Raw genomic sequence first — 18,693 nt, 5'->3', positions numbered from 1 at the left:
CGAGACGAAAAAGGGTGAAAGAGAGCGTAACGAGTCGAAGGAGGGTGAAAGAGAGCGAAAGGAGTCGAAGGAGGGTGAAAGAGAACGGAACGAGACGAAGGAGGGTGAAAGAGAGCGAAACGAGACGAAGAAGGGTGAAAGAGAGCGAAACGAGATGAAGGAGGGTGAAAAAGTGCGTAGCGAGACATGGAGGGTGAAAGAGAGCGGAACGAGATGAAGGAGGGTGAAAGAGAGCGAAACGAGACGAAGTAGGGTGAAAGAGAGCGTAACGAGTCGAAGGAGGGTGAAAGAGAGCGAAAGGAGTCGAAGGAGGGTGAAAGAAAACGGAACGAGACGAAGGAGGGTGAAAGAGAGCGAAACGAGACGAAGAAGGGTGAAAGAGAGCGAAACGAGACGAAGGAGGGTGAAAGAGGGTGAAACGAGATGAAGGAGGGTGAAAGAGAGTGAAACAAGACGAAGGAGGGTGAAAGAGAGCGAAACGAGACGAAGGAGGGTGAAAGAGAGCGGAACGAGACGAAGGAGGGTGAAAGAGAACGGAACGAGACGAAGGAGGGTGAAAGAGAGCGAAACGAGACGAAGGAGGGTGAAAGAGAGCGAAACGAGGCGAAGGAGGGTGAAAGAGAGCGAAACGAGACGAAGGAGGGTGAAAGAGAGCGAAACGAGGCGAAGGAGGGTGAAAGAGAGCGAAACGAGTCGAAGGAGGGTGAAAGAGAGCGAAACGAGACGAAGGAGGGTGACAGAGAGCAAAACGAGACGAAGGAGGGTGAAAGAGAGCGAAACGAGATGAAGGAGGGTGAAAGACAGCGAAACGAGACGAAGGAGGGTGAAAGAGAGCGAAACGAGACGAAGGAGGGTGAAAGAGAGCGAAACGAGACGAAGGAGGGTGAAAGAGAGCGAAACGAGACGAAGGAGGGTGAAAGAGAGCGAAAGGAGTCGAAGGAGGGTGAAAGAGAGCGGAACGAGGCGAAGGAGGGTGAAAGAGACCAAAACGAGACGAAGGAGGGTGAAAGAGACCGAAACGAGACGAAGGAGGGTGAAAGAGAGTGAAACGAGACGAAGGAGGGTGAAAGAGAGCGAAACGAGACGAAGAAGGGTGAAAGAGAGCGAAACGAGACGAAGGAGGGTGAAAAAGTGCGTACGAGACATGGAGGGTGAAAGAGAGCGGAACGAGATGAAGGAGGGTGAAAGAGAGCGAAACGAGACGAAGTAGGGTGAAAGAGAGCATAACGAGTCGAAGGAGGGTGAAAGAGAGCGAAAGGAGTCGAAGGAGGGTGAAAGAGAACGGAACGAGACGAAGGAGGGTGAAAGAGAGCGAAACGAGACGAAGAAGGGTGAAAGAGAGCGAAACGAGACGAAGGAGGGTGAAAGAGGGTGAAACGAGATGAAGGAGGGTGAAAGAGAGTGAAACAAGACGAAGGAGGGTGAAAGAGACCGAAACGAGACGAAGGAGGGTGAAAGAGAGCGGAACGAGACGAAGGAGGGTGAAAGAGAACGGAACGAGACGAAGGAGGGTGAAAGAGAGTGCAACGAGACAAAGGAGGGTGAAAGAGAGCGAAACGAGACGAAGGAGGGGGGAAGAGAGCGAAACGAGACGAAGGAGGGTGAAAGAGAGCGAAACGAGGCGAAGGAGGGTGAAAGAGAGCGAAACGAGTCGAAGGAGGGTGAAAGAGAGCGAAACGAGACGAAGGAGGGTGAAAGAGAGCGAAACGAGACGAAGGAGGGTGAAAGAGAGCGAAACGAGACGAAGGAGGGTGAAAGACAGCGAAACGAGACGAAGGAGGGTGAAAGAGAGCGAAACGAGACGAAGGAGGGTGAAAGAGAGCGAAAGGAGTCGAAGGAGGGTGAAAGAGAGCGGAACGAGGCGAAGGAGGGTGAAAGAGACCGAAACGAGACGAAGGAGGGTGAAAGAGACCGAAACGAGACGAAGGAGGGTGAAAGAGAGTGAAACGAGACGAAGGAGGGTGAAAGAGAGCGAAACGAGACGAAGGAGGGTGAAAGAGAGTGAAACGAGTCGAAGGAGGGTGAAAAAGAGCTGAACGAGACAAACGAGGATGATAGAGAGCGTAACGAGGCGAAGGAGGTTGAAAGAGAGCGAAACGAGATGAAGGTGGGTGAAAGAGATCGAAACGTGAGGAAGGATGGTGAAAGATAGTGAAACGAGACGAAGGAGGGTCAAAGAGAGCGAAACGAGAGGAAGGAGGGTGAAAGAGAGCGAAACGAGACGAAGAAGGGCGAAAGAGAGCGAAACGAGATGAAGGAGGGTGAAAGAGAGCGAAACGAGACGAAGGAGGGTGAAAGAGAGCGAAAGGAGTCGAAGGAGGGTGAAAAAGAGCGAAAGGAGTCGAAGGAGGGTGAAAGAGAACGGAACTAGATGAAGGAGGGTGAAAGAGAGCGAAACGAGACGAAGGAGGGTGAAAGAGAGCGAAACGAGACGAAGGTGGGTGAAAGAGAGCGAAACGAGACGAAGGAGGGTGAAAGAGAGCGAAACGAGACGAAGGAGGGTGAAAGACAGAGAAACGAGACGAAGGAGGGTGAAAGAGAGCGAAACGAGACGAAGGAGGGTGAAAGAGAGCGAAACGAGACGAAGGAGGGTGAAAGAGAGCGAAACGAGACGAAGGAGGGTGAAAGAGAGCGAAAGGAGTCGAAGGAGGGTGAAAGAGAGCGAAACGAGACGAAGAAGGGTGAAGGAGAGCGTAACGAGTCGAAGGAGGGTGAAAGAGAGCGAAAGGAGTCGAAGGAGGGTGAAAGAGAACGGAACGAGACGAAGGAGGGTGAAAGAGAGCGAAACGAGACGAAGGAGGGTGAAAGACAGCGAAACGAGATGCAGGAGGGTGAAAGAGAGCGAAACGAGATGAAGGAGGCTGAAATAGGGCGAAACGAGACGAAGGAGGGTGAAAGAGAGAGAAACGAGAGGGACGAGGGTGAAAGAGAGATAAACGAGACGAAGGAGTGTCAAAGAGAGCAAAACGAGATGAAGGAGGGTCAAAGAGAGCGAAACGAGACGAATGAGGGTGAAAAAGTGCGTAGCGAGACATGGAGGGTGAAAGAGAGCGGAACGAGATGAAGGAGGGTGAAAGAGAGCAAAACGAGTCGAAGGAGGGTGAAAGAGAGCGAAAGGAGTCGAAGGCGGGTGAAAGAGAACGGAACGAGACGAAGGAGGGTGAAAGAGAGCGGAACGAGACGAAGGAGGGTGAAAGAGAGCGAAACGAGACGAAGGAGGGTGAAAGAGAGCGAAACGAGACGAAGGTGGGTGAAAGAGAGCGAAACGAGACGAAGGAGGGTGAAAGAGGGTAAAACGAGACGAAGGAGGGTGAAAGAGGGCGAAACGTGATGAAGGAGGTTGAAAGAGAGTGAAACGAGACGAAGGAGGATGAAAGAGAGCGAAACGAGACGAAGGAGGGTGAAAGAGAGCGAAACGAGACGAAGGAGGGTGAAAGAGAGCGAAACGAGACGAAGGAGGGTGAAAGAGAGCGAAACGAGACGAAGGAGGGTGAAAGAGAGCGAAAGGAGTCGAAGGAGGGTGAAAGAGAGCGGAACGAGGCGAAGGAGGGTGAAAGAGACCGAAACGAGACGAAGGAGGGTGAAAGAGACCGAAACGAGACGAAGGAGGGTGAAAGAGAGCGAAACGAGACGAAGGAGGGTGAAAGAGAGCGAAACGAGACGAAGGAGGGTGAAAGAGAGTGAAACGAGTCGAAGGAGGGTGAAAAAGAGCTGAACGAGACAAACGAGGATGATAGAGAGCGTAACGAGGCGAAGGAGGTTGAAAGAGAGCGAAACGAGACGAAGGAGGGTGAAAGAGTACGGAACGAGACGAAGGAGGGTGAAAGAGAGCGAAACGAGACGAAGGAGGGTGAAAGAGAGCGAAACGAGACGAAGGAGGGTGAAAGAGAGCGAAACGAGACAAAGGAGGGTGAAAGACAGCGAAACGAGACGAAGGAGGGTGAAAGAGAGCGAAACGAGACGAAGGAGGGTGAAAGAGAGCGAAACGAGACGAAGGAGGGTGAAAGACAGCGAAACGAGATGCAGGAGGGTGAAAGAGAGCGAAACGAGATGAAGGAGGCTGAAATAGGGCGAAACGAGACGAAGGAGGGTGAAAGAGAGAGAAACGAGAGGGACGAGGGTGAAAGAGAGATAAACGAGACGAAGGAGTGTCAAAGAGAGCAAAACGAGATGAAGGAGGGTGAAAGAGAGCGAAACGAGACGAAGTAGGGTGAAAGAGAGCGAAACGAGACGAAGGAGGGTGAAAGAGAGCAAAACGAGTCGAAGGAGGGTGAAAGAGAGCGAAAGGAGTCAAAGGAGGGTGAAAGGGAACGGAACGAGACGAAGGAGGGTGAAAGAGAGCGGAACGAGACGAAGGAGGGTGAAAGAGAGCGAAACGAGACGAAGGAGGGTGAAAGAGAGCGAAACGAGACGAAGGTGGGTGAAAGAGAGCGAAACGAGACGAAGGAGGGTGAAAGAGAGTGAAACGAGACGAAGGAGGGTGAAAGAGGGCGAAACAAGATGAAGGAGGGTGAAAGAGAGTGAAACGAGACGAAGGAGGGTGAAAGAGAGCGAAACGAGACGAAGGAGGGTGAAAGAGAGCGGAACGAGACGAAGGAGGGTGAAAGAGAACGGAACAAGACGAAGGAGGGTGAAAGAAAGCGAAACGAAACGAAGGAGGGTGAAAGAGAGCGAAACGAGACGAAGGAGGGTGAAAGAGAGCGAAACGAGACGAAGGAGGGTGAAAGAGAGCGAAACGAGACGAAGGAGGGTGAAAGACAGCGAAACGAGATGAAGGAGGGTGAAAGAGAGCGAAACGAGACGAAGGAGGGTGAAAGAGAGCGAAACGAGACGAAGGAGGGTGAAAGAGAGCGAAACGAGAGGAAGGAGGGTGAAAGAGAGCGAAACGAGACGAAGGAGGGGGAAAGAGAGCGAAAGGAGTCGAAGGAGGGTGAAAGAGAGCGGAACGAGGCGAAGGAGGGTGAAAGAGACCGAAACGAGACGAAGGAGGGTGAAAGAGACCGAAACGAGACGAATGAGGGTGAAAGAGAGCGAAACGAGACGAAGGAGGGTGAAAGAGAGCGAAACGAGACGAAGGAGGGTGAAAGAGAGTGAAACGAGTCGAAGGAGGGTGAAAGAGACGAGACAAACGAGGATGAAAGAGAGCGAAACGAGGCGAAGGAGGTTGAAAGAGAGCGAAACGAGATGAAGGTGGGTGAAAGAGATCGAAACGAGAGAAAGGAGGGTGAAAGAGAGTGAAACGAGACGAAGGAGGGTCAAAGAGAGCGAAACGAGATGAAGGAGGGTGAAAGAGAGCGAAACGAGATGAAGGAGGGCGAAAGAGAGCGAAACGAGACGAAGGAGGGTGAAAGAGAGCGCAACGAGACGAAGGAGGGTGAAAGAGAGCGAAAGGAGGCGAAGGAGGGTGAAAGAGAGCGAAAGGAGTCGAAGGAGGGTGAAAGAGAACGGAACGAGACGAAGGAGGGTGAAAGAGAGCGAAACGAGACGAAGGAGGGTGAAAGAGAGCGAAACGAGACGAAGGAGGGTGAAAGAGAGCGAAACGAGACGAAGGTGGGTGAAAGAGAGCAAAACGAGACGAAGGAGGCTGAAAGAGAGCGAAACGAGACGAAGGAGGGTGAAAGAGAGCGAAACGAGACGAAGGAGGGTGAAAGACAGCGAAACGAGACGAAGGAGGGTGAAAGAGAGCGAAACGAGACGAAGGAGGGTGAAAGAGAACGGAACGAGACGAAGGTGTGTGAAAAAGAGCGAAACGAGACGAAGGAGGGTGAAAGAGAGCGAAACGAGACGAAGGAGGGTGAAAGAGAGCGAAACGAGACGAAGGAGGGTGAAAGAGAGCGAAACGAGTCGAAGGAGGGTGAAAGAGAGCGAAACGAGATGAAGGAGGGTGAAAGAGAGCGAAACGAGACGAAGGTGGGTGAAAGGGAGCAAAACGAGACGAAGGAGGCTGAAAGAGAGCGAAACGAGACGAAGGAGGGTGAAAGAGAGCGAAACGAGACGAAGGAGGGTGAAAGAGAGCGAAACGAGACGAAGGAGGGTGAAAGAGAGCGAAACGAGATGAAGGAGGGTGAAAGACAGCGAAACGAGACGAAGGAGGGTGAAAGAGAGCGAAACAAGACGAAGGAGGGTGAAAGAGAGCGAAACGAGACGAAGGAGGGTGAAAGAGAGCGAAACGAGAGGAAGGAGGGTGAAAGAGAGCGAAACGAGATGAAGGAGTGTGGCAGAGAGCGAAACGAGACGAAGGAGGGTGAAAGAGAGCGAAACGAGACGAAGGAGGGTGAAAGAGAGCGAAACAAGACGAAGGAGGGTGAAATAGGGCGAAACGAGATGAAGGAGGGTGAAAGAGAGCGAAACAAGACGAAGGAGGGTGAAATAGGGCGAAACGAGATGAAGGAGTGTGAAAGAGAGCGAAACGAGAGGGACGAGGGTGAAAGAGAGATAAACGAGACGAAGGAGTGTCAAAGAGAGCGAAACGAGATGAAGGAGGGTCAAAGAGAGTGAAACGAGACGAAGGAGGGTGAAAAAGTGCGTAGCGAGACATGGAGGGTGAAAGAGAGCAGAACGAGATGAAGGAGGGTGAAAGAGAGCGAAACGAGACGAAGTAGGGTGAAAGAGAGCGTAACGAGTCGAAGGAGGGTGAAAGAGAGCGAAAGGAGTCGAAGGAGGGTGAAAGAGAACGGAACGAGACGAAGGAGGGTGAAGGAGAGCGAAACGAGACGAAGAAGGGTGAAAGAGAGCGAAACGAGACGAAGGAGGGTGAAAGAGGGTGAAACGAGATGAAGGAGGGTGAAAGAGAGTGAAACGAGACGAAGGAGGGTGAAAGAGAGCGAAACGAGACGAAGGAGGGTGAAAGAGAGCGGAACGAGACGAAGGAGGGTGAAAAAGAACGGAACGAGACGAAGGAGGGTGAAAGAGAGCGCAACGAGACAAAGGAGGGTGAAAGAGAGCGAAACGAGACGAAGGAGGGGGAAAGAGAGCGAAACGAGACGAAGGAGGGTGAAAGAGAGCGAAACGAGGCGAAGGAGGGTGAAAGAGAGCGAAACGAGACGAAGGAGGGTGAAAGAGAGCGAAACGAGACGAAGGAGGGTGAAAGACAGCGAAACGAGGCGAAGGAGGGTGAAAGAGAGCGAAACGAGACGAAGGAGGGTGAAAGAGAGCGAAACGAGACGAAGGAGGGTGAAAGAGAGCGAAACGAGAGGAAGGAGGGTGAAAGAGAGCGAAACGAGACGAAGGAGGGTGGAAGAGAGCGAAACGAGACGAAGGAGGGTGAAAGAGAGCGAAACGAGACGAAGGAGGGTGAAAGAGAGCGAAAGGAGTCGAAGGAGGGTGAAAGAGAGCGGAACGAGGCGAAGGAGGGTGAAAGAGACTGAAACGAGACGAAGGAGGGTGAAAGAGACCGAAACGAGACGAAGGAGGGTGAAAGAGAGCGAAACGAGACGAAGGAGGGTGAAAGAGAGCGAAACGAGATGAAGGAGGGTGAAAGAGAGTGAAACGAGTCGAAGGAGGGTGAAAAAGAGCTGAACGAGACAAACGAGGATGATAGAGAGCGTAACGAGGCGAAGGAGGTTGAAAGAGAGCGAAACGAGATGAAGGTGGGTGAAAGAGATCGAAACGAGAGGAAGGATGGTGAAAGATAGTGAAACGAGACGAAGGAGGGTCAAAGAGAGCGAAACGAGTTGAAGAAGGGTGAAAGAGAGCGAAACGAGACGAAGGAGGGTGAAAGAGAGCGAAACGAGACGAAGGAGGGTGAAAGAGAGCGAAACGAGACGAAGGAGGGTGAAAGAGAGCGAAACGAGACGAAGGAGGGTGAAAGACAGCGAAACGAGACGAAGGAGGGTGAAAGACAGCGAAACGAGACGAAGGAGGGTGAAAGAGAGCGAAACGAGACGAAGGAGGGTGAAAGAGAGCGAAACGAGAGGAAGGAGGGTGAAAGAGAGCGAAACGAGACGAAGGAGGGTGGCAGAGAGCGAAACGAGACGAAGGAGGGTGAAAGAGAGCGAAACGAGACGAAGGAGGGTGAAAGAGAGCGAAACAAGACGAAGGAGGGTGAAATAGGGCGAAACGAGATGAAGGAGTGTGAAAGAGAGCGAAACGAGAGGGACGAGGGTGAAAGAGAGATAAACGAGACGAAGGAGTGTCAAAGAGAGCGAAACAAGATGAAGGAGGGTCAAAGAGAGCGAAACGAGACGAAGGAGGGTGAAAAAGTGCGTAGCGAGACATGGAGTGTGAAAGAGAGCGAAACGAGACGAAGTAGGGTGAAAGAGAGCGTAACGAGTCGAAGGAGGGTGAAAGAGAGCGAAAGGAGTCGAAGGAGGGTGAAAGAGAACGGAACGAGACGAAGGAGGGTGAAAGAGAGCGAAACGAGACGAAGAAGGGTGAAAGAGAGCGAAACGAGACGAAGGAGGGTGAAAGAGGGTGAAACGAGACGAAGGAGGGTGAAAGAGAGCGAAACGAGACGAAGGAGGGTGAAAGAGAGCGGAACGAGACGAAGGAGGGTGAAAGAGAACGGAACGAGACGAAGGAGGGCGAAAGAGAGCGCAACGAGACAAAGGAGGGTGAAAGAGAGCGAAACGAGACGAAGGAGGGGGAAAGAGAGCGAAACGAGACGAAGGAGGGTGAAAGAGAGCGAAACGAGGCGAAGGAGGGTGAAAGAGAGCGAAACGAGACGAAGGAGGGTGAAAGAGAGCGAAACGAGACGAAGGAGGGTGAAAGAGAGCGAAACGAGACGAAGGAGGGTGAAAGAGAGCGAAACGAGACGAAGGAGGGTGAAAGACAGCGAAACGAGACGAAGGAGGGTGAAAGAGAGCGAAACGAGACGAAGGAGGGTGAAAGAGAGCGAAACGAGACGAAGGAGGGTGAAAGAGAGCGAAACGAGAGGAAGGAGGGTGAAAGAGAGCGAAACGAGACGAAGGAGGGTGGAAGAGAGCGAAACGAGACGAAGGAGGGTGAAAGAGAGCGAAACGAGACGAAGGAGGGTGAAAGAGAGCGAAAGGAGTCGAAGGAGGGTGAAAGAGAGCGGAACGAGGCGAAGGAGGGTGAAAGAGACTGAAACGAGACGAAGGAGGGTGAAAGAGACCGAAACGAGACAAAGGAGGGTGAAAGAGAGCGAAACGAGACGAAGGAGGGTGAAAGAGAGCGAAACGAGACGAAGGAGGGTGAAAGAGAGTGAAACGAGTCGAAGGAGGGTGAAAAAGAGCTGAACGAGACAAACGAGGATGATAGAGAGCGTAACGAGGCGAAGGAGGTTGAAAGAGAGCGAAACGAGATGAAGGTGGGTGAAAGAGATCGAAACCGGAGGAAGGATGGTGAAAGATAGTGAAACGAGACGAAGGAGGGTCAAAGAGAGCGAAACGAGAGGAAGGAGGGTGAAAGAGAGCGAAACGAGACGAAGGAGGGCGAAAGAGAGCGAAACGAGACGAAGGAGGGTGAAAGAGAGCGAAACGAGACGAAGGAGGGTGAAAGAGAGCGAAAGGAGTCGAAGGAGGGTGAAAAAGAGCGAAAGGAGTCGAAGGAGGGTGAAAGAGAACGGAACGAGACAAAGGAGGGTGGAAGAGAGCGAAACGAGATGAAGGAGGGTGAAAGAGAGCGAAACGAGACGAAGGAGGGTGAAAGAGAGCGAAAGGAGTAAAGGAGGGTGAAAGAGAGCGGAACGAGGCGAAAGAGGGTGAAAGAGACCGAAACGAGACGAAGGAGGGTGAAAGAGAGCGAAACGAGACGAAGGAGGGTGAAAGAGAGCGAAACGAGACGAAGGAGGGTGAAAGAGAGTGAAACGAGTCGAAGGAGGGTGAAAAAGAGCTGAACGAGACAAACGAGGATGATAGAGAGCGTAACGAGGCGAAGAAGGTTGAAAGAGAGCGAAACGAGATGAAGGTGGGTGAAAGAGATCGAAACGAGAGGAAGGATGGTGAAAGATAGTGAAACGAGACGAAGGAGGGTCAAAGAGAGCGAAACGAGAGGAAGGAGGGTGAAAGAGAGCGAAACGAGACGAAGGAGGGCGAAAGAGAGTGAAACGAGACGAAGGAGGGTGAAAGAGAGCGAAACGAGACGAAGGAGGGTGAAAGAGAGCGAAAGGAGTCGAAGGAGGGTGAAAAAGAGCGAACGGAGTCAAAGGAGGGTGAAAGAGAACCGAACGAGACGAAGGAGGGTGAAAGAGAGCGAAACGAGACGAAGGGGGGTGAAAGAGAGCGATACGAGACGAAGGAGGGTGAAAGAGAGCGAAACGAGACGAAGGTGGGTGAAAGAGAGCGAAACGAGACGAAGGAGGGTGAAAGAGAGCGAAACGAGACGAAGGAGGGTGAAAGAGAGCGAAACGAGACGAAGGAGGGTGAAAGAGAGCGAAACGAGACGAAGGAGGGTGAAAGAGAACGGAACGAGACGAAGGAGGGTGAAAGAGAACGGAACGAGACGAAGGAGGGTGAAAGAGAGCGAAACGAGACGAAGGAGGGTGAAAGAGAGCGAAACGAGACGAAGGAGGGTGAAAGAGAGCGAAACGAGACGAAGGAGGGTGAAAGAGAGCGAAACGAGACAAGGAGGGTGAAAGAGAGCGAAACGAGACGAAGGAGGGTGAAAGAGAGCGAAATGAGACGAAGGATGGTGAAAGAGAGCGAAACGAGACGAAGGAGGGTGAAAGAGAGCGAAACGAGACGAAGGAGGGTGAAAGACAGCGAAACGAGATGCAGGAGGGTGAAAGAGAGCGAAACGAGATGAAGGAGGCTGAAATAGGGCGAAACGAGACGAAGGAGGGTGAAAGAGAGAGAAACGAGAGGGACGAGGGTGAAAGAGAGATAAACGAGACGAAGGAGTGTCAAAGAGAGCAAAACGAGATGAAGGAGGGTCAAAGAGAGCGAAACGAGACGAAGGAGGGTGAAAAAGTATGTAGCGAGACATGGAGGGTGAAAGAGAGCGGAACGAGATGAAGGAGGGTGAAAGAGAGCGAAACGAGACGAAGGAGGGTCAAAGAGAGCGAAACGAGATGAAGGAGGGTGAAAGAGAGCGAAACGAGATGAAGGAGGGCGAAAGAGAGCGAAACGAGACGAAGGAGGGTGAAAGAGAGCGCAACGAGACGAAGGAGGGTGAAAGAGAGCGAAAGGAGGCGAAGGAGGGTGAAAGAGAGCGAAAGGAGTCGAAGGAGGGTGAAAGAGAACGGAACGAGACGAAGGAGGGTGAAAGAGAGCGAAACGAGACGAAGGAGGGTGAAAGAGAGCGAAACGAGACGAAGGAGGGTGAAAGAGAGCGAAACGAGACGAAGGTGGGTGAAAGAGAGCAAAACGAGATGAAGGAGGCTGAAAGAGAGCGAAACGAGACGAAGGAGGGTGAAAGAGAGCGAAACGAGACGAAGGAGGGTGAAAGACAGCGAAACGAGACGAAGGAGGGTGAAAGACAGCGAAACGAGACGAAGGAGGGTGAAAGAGAACGGAACGAGACGAAGGAGTGTGAAAAAGAGCGAAACGAGACGAAGGAGGGTGAAAGAGAGCGAAACGAGACGAAGGAGGGTGAAAGAGAGCGAAACGAGACGAAGGAGGGTGAAAGAGAGCGAAACGAGACGAAGGAGTGTGAAAGAGAGCGAAACGAGATGAAGGAGGGTGAAAGAGAGCGAAACGAGACAAAGGTGGGTGAAAGGGAGCAAAACGAGACGAAGGAGGCTGAAAGAGAGCGAAACGAGACGAAGGAGGGTGAAAGAGAGCGAAACGAGACGAAGGAGGGTGAAAGAGAGCGAAACGAGACGAAGGAGGGTGAAAGAGAGCGAAACGAGACGAAGGAGGGTGAAAGAGAGCGAAACGAGATGAAGGAGGGTGAAAGACAGCGAAACGAGACGAAGGAGGGTGAAAGAGAGCGAAACAAGACGAAGGAGGGTGAAAGAGAGCGAAACGAGACGAAGGAGGGTGAAAGAGAGCGAAACGAGAGGAAGGAGGGTGAAAGAGAGCGAAACGAGACGAAGGAGGGTGGCAGAGAGCGAAACGAGACGAAGGAGGGTGAAAGAGAGCGAAACGAGACGAAGGAGGGTGAAAGAGAGCGAAACAAGACGAAGGAGGGTGAAATAGGGCGAAACGAGATGAAGGAGGGTGAAAGAGAGCGAAACAAGACGAAGGAGGGTGAAATAGGGCGAAACGAGATGAAGGAGTGTGAAAGAGAGCGAAACGAGAGGGACGAGGGTGAAAGAGAGATAAACGAGACGAAGGAGTGTCAAAGAGAGCGAAACGAGATGAAGGAGGGTCAAAGAGAGTGAAACGAGACGAAGGAGGGTGAAAAAGTGCGTAGCGAGACATGGAGGGTGAAAGAGAGCAGAACGAGATGAAGGAGGGTGAAAGAGAGCGAAACGAGACGAAGTAGGGTGAAAGAGAGCGTAACGAGTCGAAGGAGGGTGAAAGAGAGCGAAAGGAGTCGAAGGAGGGTGAAAGAGAACGGAACGAGACGAAGGAGGGTGAAGGAGAGCGAAACGAGACGAAGAAGGGTGAAAGAGAGCGAAACGAGACGAAGGAGGGTGAAAGAGGGTGAAACGAGATGAAGGAGGGTGAAAGAGAGTGAAACGAGACGAAGGAGGGTGAAAGAGAGTGAAACGAGACGAAGGAGGGTGAAAGAGAGCGAAACGAGACGAAGGAGGGTGAAAGAGAGCGAAACGAGACGAAGGAGGGTGAAAGAGAGCGAAACGAGAGGAAGGAGGGTGAATGAGAGCGAAACGAGACGAAGGAGGGTGGAAGAGAGCGAAACGAGACGAAGGAGGGTGAAAGAGAGCGAAACGAGACGAAGGAGGGTGAAAGAGAGCGAAAGGAGTCGAAGGAGGGTGAAAGAGAGCGGAACGAGGCGAAGGAGGGTGAAAGAGACTGAAACGAGACGAAGGAGGGTGAAAGAGACCGAAACGAGACGAAGGAGGGTGAAAGAGAGCGAAACGAGACGAAGGAGGGTGAAAGAGAGCGAAACGAGATGAAGGAGGGTGAAAGAGAGTGAAACGAGTCGAAGGAGGGTGAAAAAGAGCTGAACGAGACAAACGAGGATGATAGAGAGCGTAACGAGGCGAAGGAGGTTGAAAGAGAGCGAAACGAGATGAAGGTGGGTGAAAGAGATCGAAACGAGAGGAAGGATGGTGAAAGATAGTGAAACGAGACGAAGGAGGGTCAAAGAGAGCGAAACGAGTTGAAGAAGGGTGAAAGAGAGCGAAACGAGACGAAGGAGGGTGAAAGAGAGCGAAACGAGATGAAGGAGGGTGAAAGAGAGCGAAACGAGACGAAGGAGGGTGAAAGAGAGCGAAACGAGACGAAGGAGGGTGAAAGACAGCGAAACGAGACGAAGGAGGGTGAAAGACAGCGAAACGAGACGAAGGAGGGTGAAAGAGAGCGAAACGAGACGAAGGAGGGTGAAAGAGAGCGAAACGAGAGGAAGGAGGGTGAAAGAGAGCGAAACGAGACGAAGGAGGGTGGCAGAGAGCGAAACGAGACGAAGGAGGGTGAAAGAGAGCGAAACGAGACGAAGGAGGGTGAAAGAGAGCGAAACAAGACGAAGGAGGGTGAAATAGGGCGAAACGAGATGAAGGAGTGTGAAAGAGAGCGAAACGAGAGGGACGAGGGTGAAAGAGAGATAAACGAGACGAAGGAGTGTCAAAGAGAGCGAAACAAGATGAAGGAGGGTCAAAGAGAGCGAAACGAGACGAAGGAGGGTGAAAAAGTGCGTAGCGAGACATGGAGGGTGAAAGAGAGCGGAACGAGATGAAGGAGGGTGAAAGAGAGCGAAACGAGACGAAGTAGGGTGAAAGAGAGCGTAACGAGTCGAAGGAGGGTGAAAGAGAGCGAAAGGAGTCGAAGGAGGGTGAAAGAGAACGGAACGAGACGAAGGAGGGTGAAAGAGAGCGAAACGAGACGAAGAAGGGTGAAAGAGAGCGAAACGAGACGAAGGAGGGTGAAAGAGGGTGAAACGAGACGAAGGAGGGTGAAAGAGAGCGAAACGAGACGAAGGAGGGTGAAAGAGAGCGGAACGAGACGAAGGAGGGTGAAAGAGAACGGAACGAGACGAAGGAGGGTGAAAGAGAGCGCAACGAGACAAAGGAGGGTGAAAGAGAGCGAAACGAGACGAAGGAGGGGGAAAGAGAGCGAAACGAGACGAAGGAGGGTGAAAGAGAGCGAAACGAGGCGAAGGAGGGTGAAAGAGAGCGAAACGAGACGAAGGAGGGTGAAAGAGAGCGAAACGAGACGAAGGAGGGTGAAAGAGAGCGAAACGAGACGAAGGAGGGTGAAAGAGAGCGAAACGAGACGAAGGAGGGTGAAAGACAGCGAAACGAGACGAAGGAGGGTGAAAGAGAGTGAAACGAGACGAAGGAGGGTGAAAGAGAGCGAAACGAGACGAAGGAGGGTGAAAGAGAGCGAAACGAGAGGAAGGAGGGTGAAAGAGAGCGAAACGAGACGAAGGAGGGTGGAAGAGAGCGAAACGAGACGAAGGAGGGTGAAAGAGAGCGAAACGAGACGAAGGAGGGTGAAAGAGAGCGAAAGGAGTCGAAGGAGGGTGAAAGAGAGCGGAACGAGGCGAAGGAGGGTGAAAGAGACTGAAACGAGACGAAGGAGGGTGAAAGAGACCGAAACGAGTCAAAGGAGGGTGAAAGAGAGCGAAACGAGACGAAGGAGGGTGAAAGAGAGCGAAACGAGACGAAGGAGGGTGAAAGAGAGTGAAACGAGTCGAAGGAGGGTGAAAAAGAGCTGAACGAGACAAACGAGGATGATAGAGAGCGTAACGAGGCGAAGGAGGTTGAAAGAGAGCGAAACGAGATGAAGGTGGGTGAAAGAGATCGAAACCGGAGGAAGGATGGTGAAAGATAGTGAAACGAGACGAAGGAGGGTCAAAGAGAGCGAAACGAGAGGAAGGAGGGTGAAAGAGAGCGAAACGAGACGAAGGAGGGCGAAAGAGAGCGAAGCGAGACGAAGGAGGGTGAAAGAGAGCGAAACGAGACGAAGGAGGGTGAAAGAGAGCGAAAGGAGTCGAAGGAGGGTGTAAAAGAGCGAAAGGAGTCGAAGGAGGGTGAAAGAGAACGGAACGAGACAAAGGAGGGTGGAAGAGAGCGAAACGAGACGAAGGAGGGTGAAAGAGAGCGAAACGAGACGAAGGAGGGTGAAAGAGAGCGAAAGGAGTAAAGGAGGGTGAAAGAGAGCGGAACGAGGCGAAAGAGGGTGAAAGAGACCGAAACGAGACGAAGGAGGGTGAAAGAGAGCGAAACGAGACGAAGGAGGGTGAAAGAGAGCGAAACGAGACGAAGGAGGGTGAAAGAGAGTGAAACGAGTCGAAGGAGGGTGAAAAAGAGCTGAACGAGACAAACGAGGATGATAGAGAGCGTAACGAGGCGAAGAAGGTTGAAAGAGAGCGAAACGAGATGAAGGTGGGTGAAAGAGATCGAAACGAGAGGAAGGATGGTGAAAGATAGTGAAACGAGACGAAGGAGGGTCAAAGAGAGCGAAACGAGAGGAAGGAGGGTGAAAGAGAGCGAAACGAGACGAAGGAGGGCGAAAGAGAGTGAAACGAGACGAAGGAGGGTGAAAGAGAGCGAAACGAGACGAAGGAGGGTGAAAGAGAGCGAAAGGAGTCGAAGGAGGGTGAAAAAGAGCGAAAGGAGTCAAAGGAGGGTGAAAGAGAACGGAACGAGACGAAGGAGGGTGAAAGAGAGCGAAACGAGACGAAAGGGGGTGAAAGAGAGCGAAACGAGACGAAGGAGGGTGAAAGAGAGCGAAACGAGACGAAGGTGGGTGAAAGAGAGCGAAACGAGACGAAGGAGGGTGAAAGAGAGCGAAACGAGACGAAGGAGGGTGAAAGAGAGCGAAACGAGACGAAGGAGGGTGAAAGAGAGCGAAACGAGACGAAGGAGGGTGAAAGAGAACGGAACGAGACGAAGGAGGGTGAAAGAGAACGGAACGAGACGAAGGAGGGTGAAAGAGAGCGAAACGAGACGAAGGAGGGTGAAAGAGAGCGAAACGAGACGAAGGAGGGTGAAAGAGAGCGAAACGAGACGAAGGAGGGTGAAAGAGAGCGAAACGAGACAAGGAGGGTGAAAGAGAGCGAAACGAGACGAAGGAGGGTGAAAGAGAGCGAAATGAGACGAAGGATGGTGAAAGAGAGCGAAACGAGACGAAGGAGGGTGAAAGAGAGCGAAACGAGACGAAGGAGGGTGAAAGACAGCGAAACGAGATGCAGGAGGGTGAAAGAGAGCGAAACGAGATGAAGGAGGCTGAAATAGGGCGAAACGAGACGAAGGAGGGTGAAAGAGAGAGAAACGAGAGGGACGAGGGTGAAAGAGAGATAAACGAGACGAAGGAGTGTCAAAGAGAGCAAAACGAGATGAAGGAGGGTCAAAGAGAGCGAAACGAGACGAAGGAGGGTGAAAAAGTGCGTAGCGAGACATGGAGGGTGAAAGAGAGCGGAACGAGATGAAGGAGGGTGAAAGAGAGCGAAACGAGATGAAGTAGGGTGAAAGAGAGCGAAACGAGACGAAGGAGGGTGAAAGAGAGCAAAACGAGTCGAAGGAGGGTGAAAGAGAGCGAAAGGAGTCGAAGGAGGGTGAAAGAGAACGGAACGAGACGAAGGAGGGTGAAAGAGAGCGGAACGAGACGAAGGAGGGTGAAAGAGAGCGAAACGAGACGAAGGAGGGTGAAAGAGAGCGAAACGAGACGAAGGTGGGTGAAAGAGAGCGAAACGAGACGAACGAGGGTGAAAGAGGGTGAAACGAGACGAAGGAGGGTGAAAGAGGGCGAAACGAGATGAAGGAGGGTGAAAGAGAGTGAAACGAGACGAAGGAGGGTGAAAGAGAGCGAAACGAGACGAAGGAGGGTGAAAGAGAGCGGAACGAGACGAAGGAGGGTGAAAGAGAACGGAACAAGACGAAGGAGGGTGAAAGAAAGCGAAACGAGACGAAGGAGGGTGAAAGAGAGCGAAACGAGACGAAGGAGGGTGAAAGAGAGCGAAACGAGACGAAGGAGGGTGAAAGAGAGCGAAACGAGACGAACAAGGGTGAAAGAGAGCGAAACGAGACGAAGGAGGGTGAAAGAGAGCGAAACGAGACGAAGGAGGGTGAAAGAGAGCGAAACGAGACGAAGGAGGGTGAAAGACAGCGAAACGAGATGAAGGAGGGTGAAAGAGAGCGAAACGAGACGAAGGAGGGTGAAAGAGAGCGAAACGAGACGAAGGAGGGTGAAAGAGAGCGAAACGAGAGGAAGGAGGCTGAAAGAGAGCGAAACGAGATGAAGGAGGGTGGAAGAAAGCGAAACGAGACGAAGGAGGGTGAAAGAGAGCGAAACGAGACGAAGGAGGGTGAAAGAGAGCGAAAGGAGTCGAAGGAGGGTGAAAGAGAGCGGAACGAGGCGAAGGAGGGTGAAAGAGACCGAAACGAGACGAAGGAGGGTGAAAGAGACCGAAATGAGACGAAGGAGGGTGAAAGAGAGCGAAACGAGACGAAGGAGGGTGAAAGAGAGTGAAACGAGTCGAAGAAGGGTGAAAGAGACGAGACAAACGAGGATGAAAGAGAGCGAAACGAGGCGAAGGAGGTTGAAAGAGAGCGAAACGAGATGAAGGTGGGTGAAAGAGATCGAAACGAGAGGAAGGAGGGTGAAAGAGAGCGAAACGAGACGAAGGAGGGTCAAAGAGAGCGAAACGAGATGAAGGAGGGCGAAAGAGAGCGAAACGAGGCGAAGGAGGGTGAAAGAGAGCGAAACGAGACGAAGGAGGGTGAAAGAGAGCGAAAGGAGGCGAAGGAGGGTGAAAGAGAGCGAAAGGAGTCGAAGGAGGGTGAAGGAGAACGGAACGAGACGAAGGAGGGTGAAAGAGAGCGAAACGAGACGAAGGAGGGTGAAAGAGAGCGAAACGAGACGAAGGAGGGTGAAAGAGAGCGAAACGAGACGAAGGAGGGTGAAAGAGAGCGAAACGAGACGAAGGAGGGTGAAAGAGAGCGAAACGAGACGAAGGAGGGTGAAAGAGCGAAACGAGACGAAGGAGGGTGAAAGAGAGCCAAACGAGACGAAGGAGGGTGAAAGACAGCGAAACGAGACGAAGGAGGGTGAAAGAGAGCGAAACGAGACGAAGGAGGGTGAAAGAGAGCGAAACGAGACGAAGGAGGGTGAAAGAGAGCGAAACGAGAGGAAGGAGGGTGAAAGAGAGCGAAACGAGACGAAGGAAGGTGGCAGAGAGCGAAACGAGATGAAGGAGGGTGAAAGAGAGCGAAACAAGACGAAGGAGGGTGAAAGAGAGCGAAACGAGACGAAGGAGGGTGAAAGAGAGCGAAATGAGATGAAGGAGGGTGAAAGAGAGTGACACGAGACGAAGGAGGGTGAAAGAGAGCGAAACGAGACGAAGGTGGGTGAAAGAGAGCGAAACGAGACGAAGGAGGGTGAAAGAGAGCGAAACGAGACGAAGGAGGGTGAACGAGAGCGAAACGAGATGAAGGAGGGTGAAAGACAGCGAAACGAGACGAAGGAGGGTGAAAGAGAGCGAAACGAGACGAAGGAGTGTGAAAGAGAACGGAACGAGACGAAGGAGGGTGAAAGAGAGCGGAACGAGACGAAGGAGGGTGAAAGAGAGCGAAACGCGAGGAAGGAGGGTGAAAGAGAGCGAAACGAGACGAAGGAGGGTGAAAGAGAGCGAAACGAGACGAAGGAGGGTGAAAGAGAGCGGAACGAGACGAAGGAGGGTGAAAGAGAGCGAAACGAGACGAAGGAGGGTGAAAGAGAGCGAAAC

Source organism: Scyliorhinus torazame, chromosome 15, assembly GCF_047496885.1.
Source record: "Scyliorhinus torazame isolate Kashiwa2021f chromosome 15, sScyTor2.1, whole genome shotgun sequence".
In the NCBI taxonomy this organism is placed as follows: domain Eukaryota; kingdom Metazoa; phylum Chordata; class Chondrichthyes; order Carcharhiniformes; family Scyliorhinidae; genus Scyliorhinus; species Scyliorhinus torazame.
Note: the sequence above shows the minus strand (reverse complement) of the source record.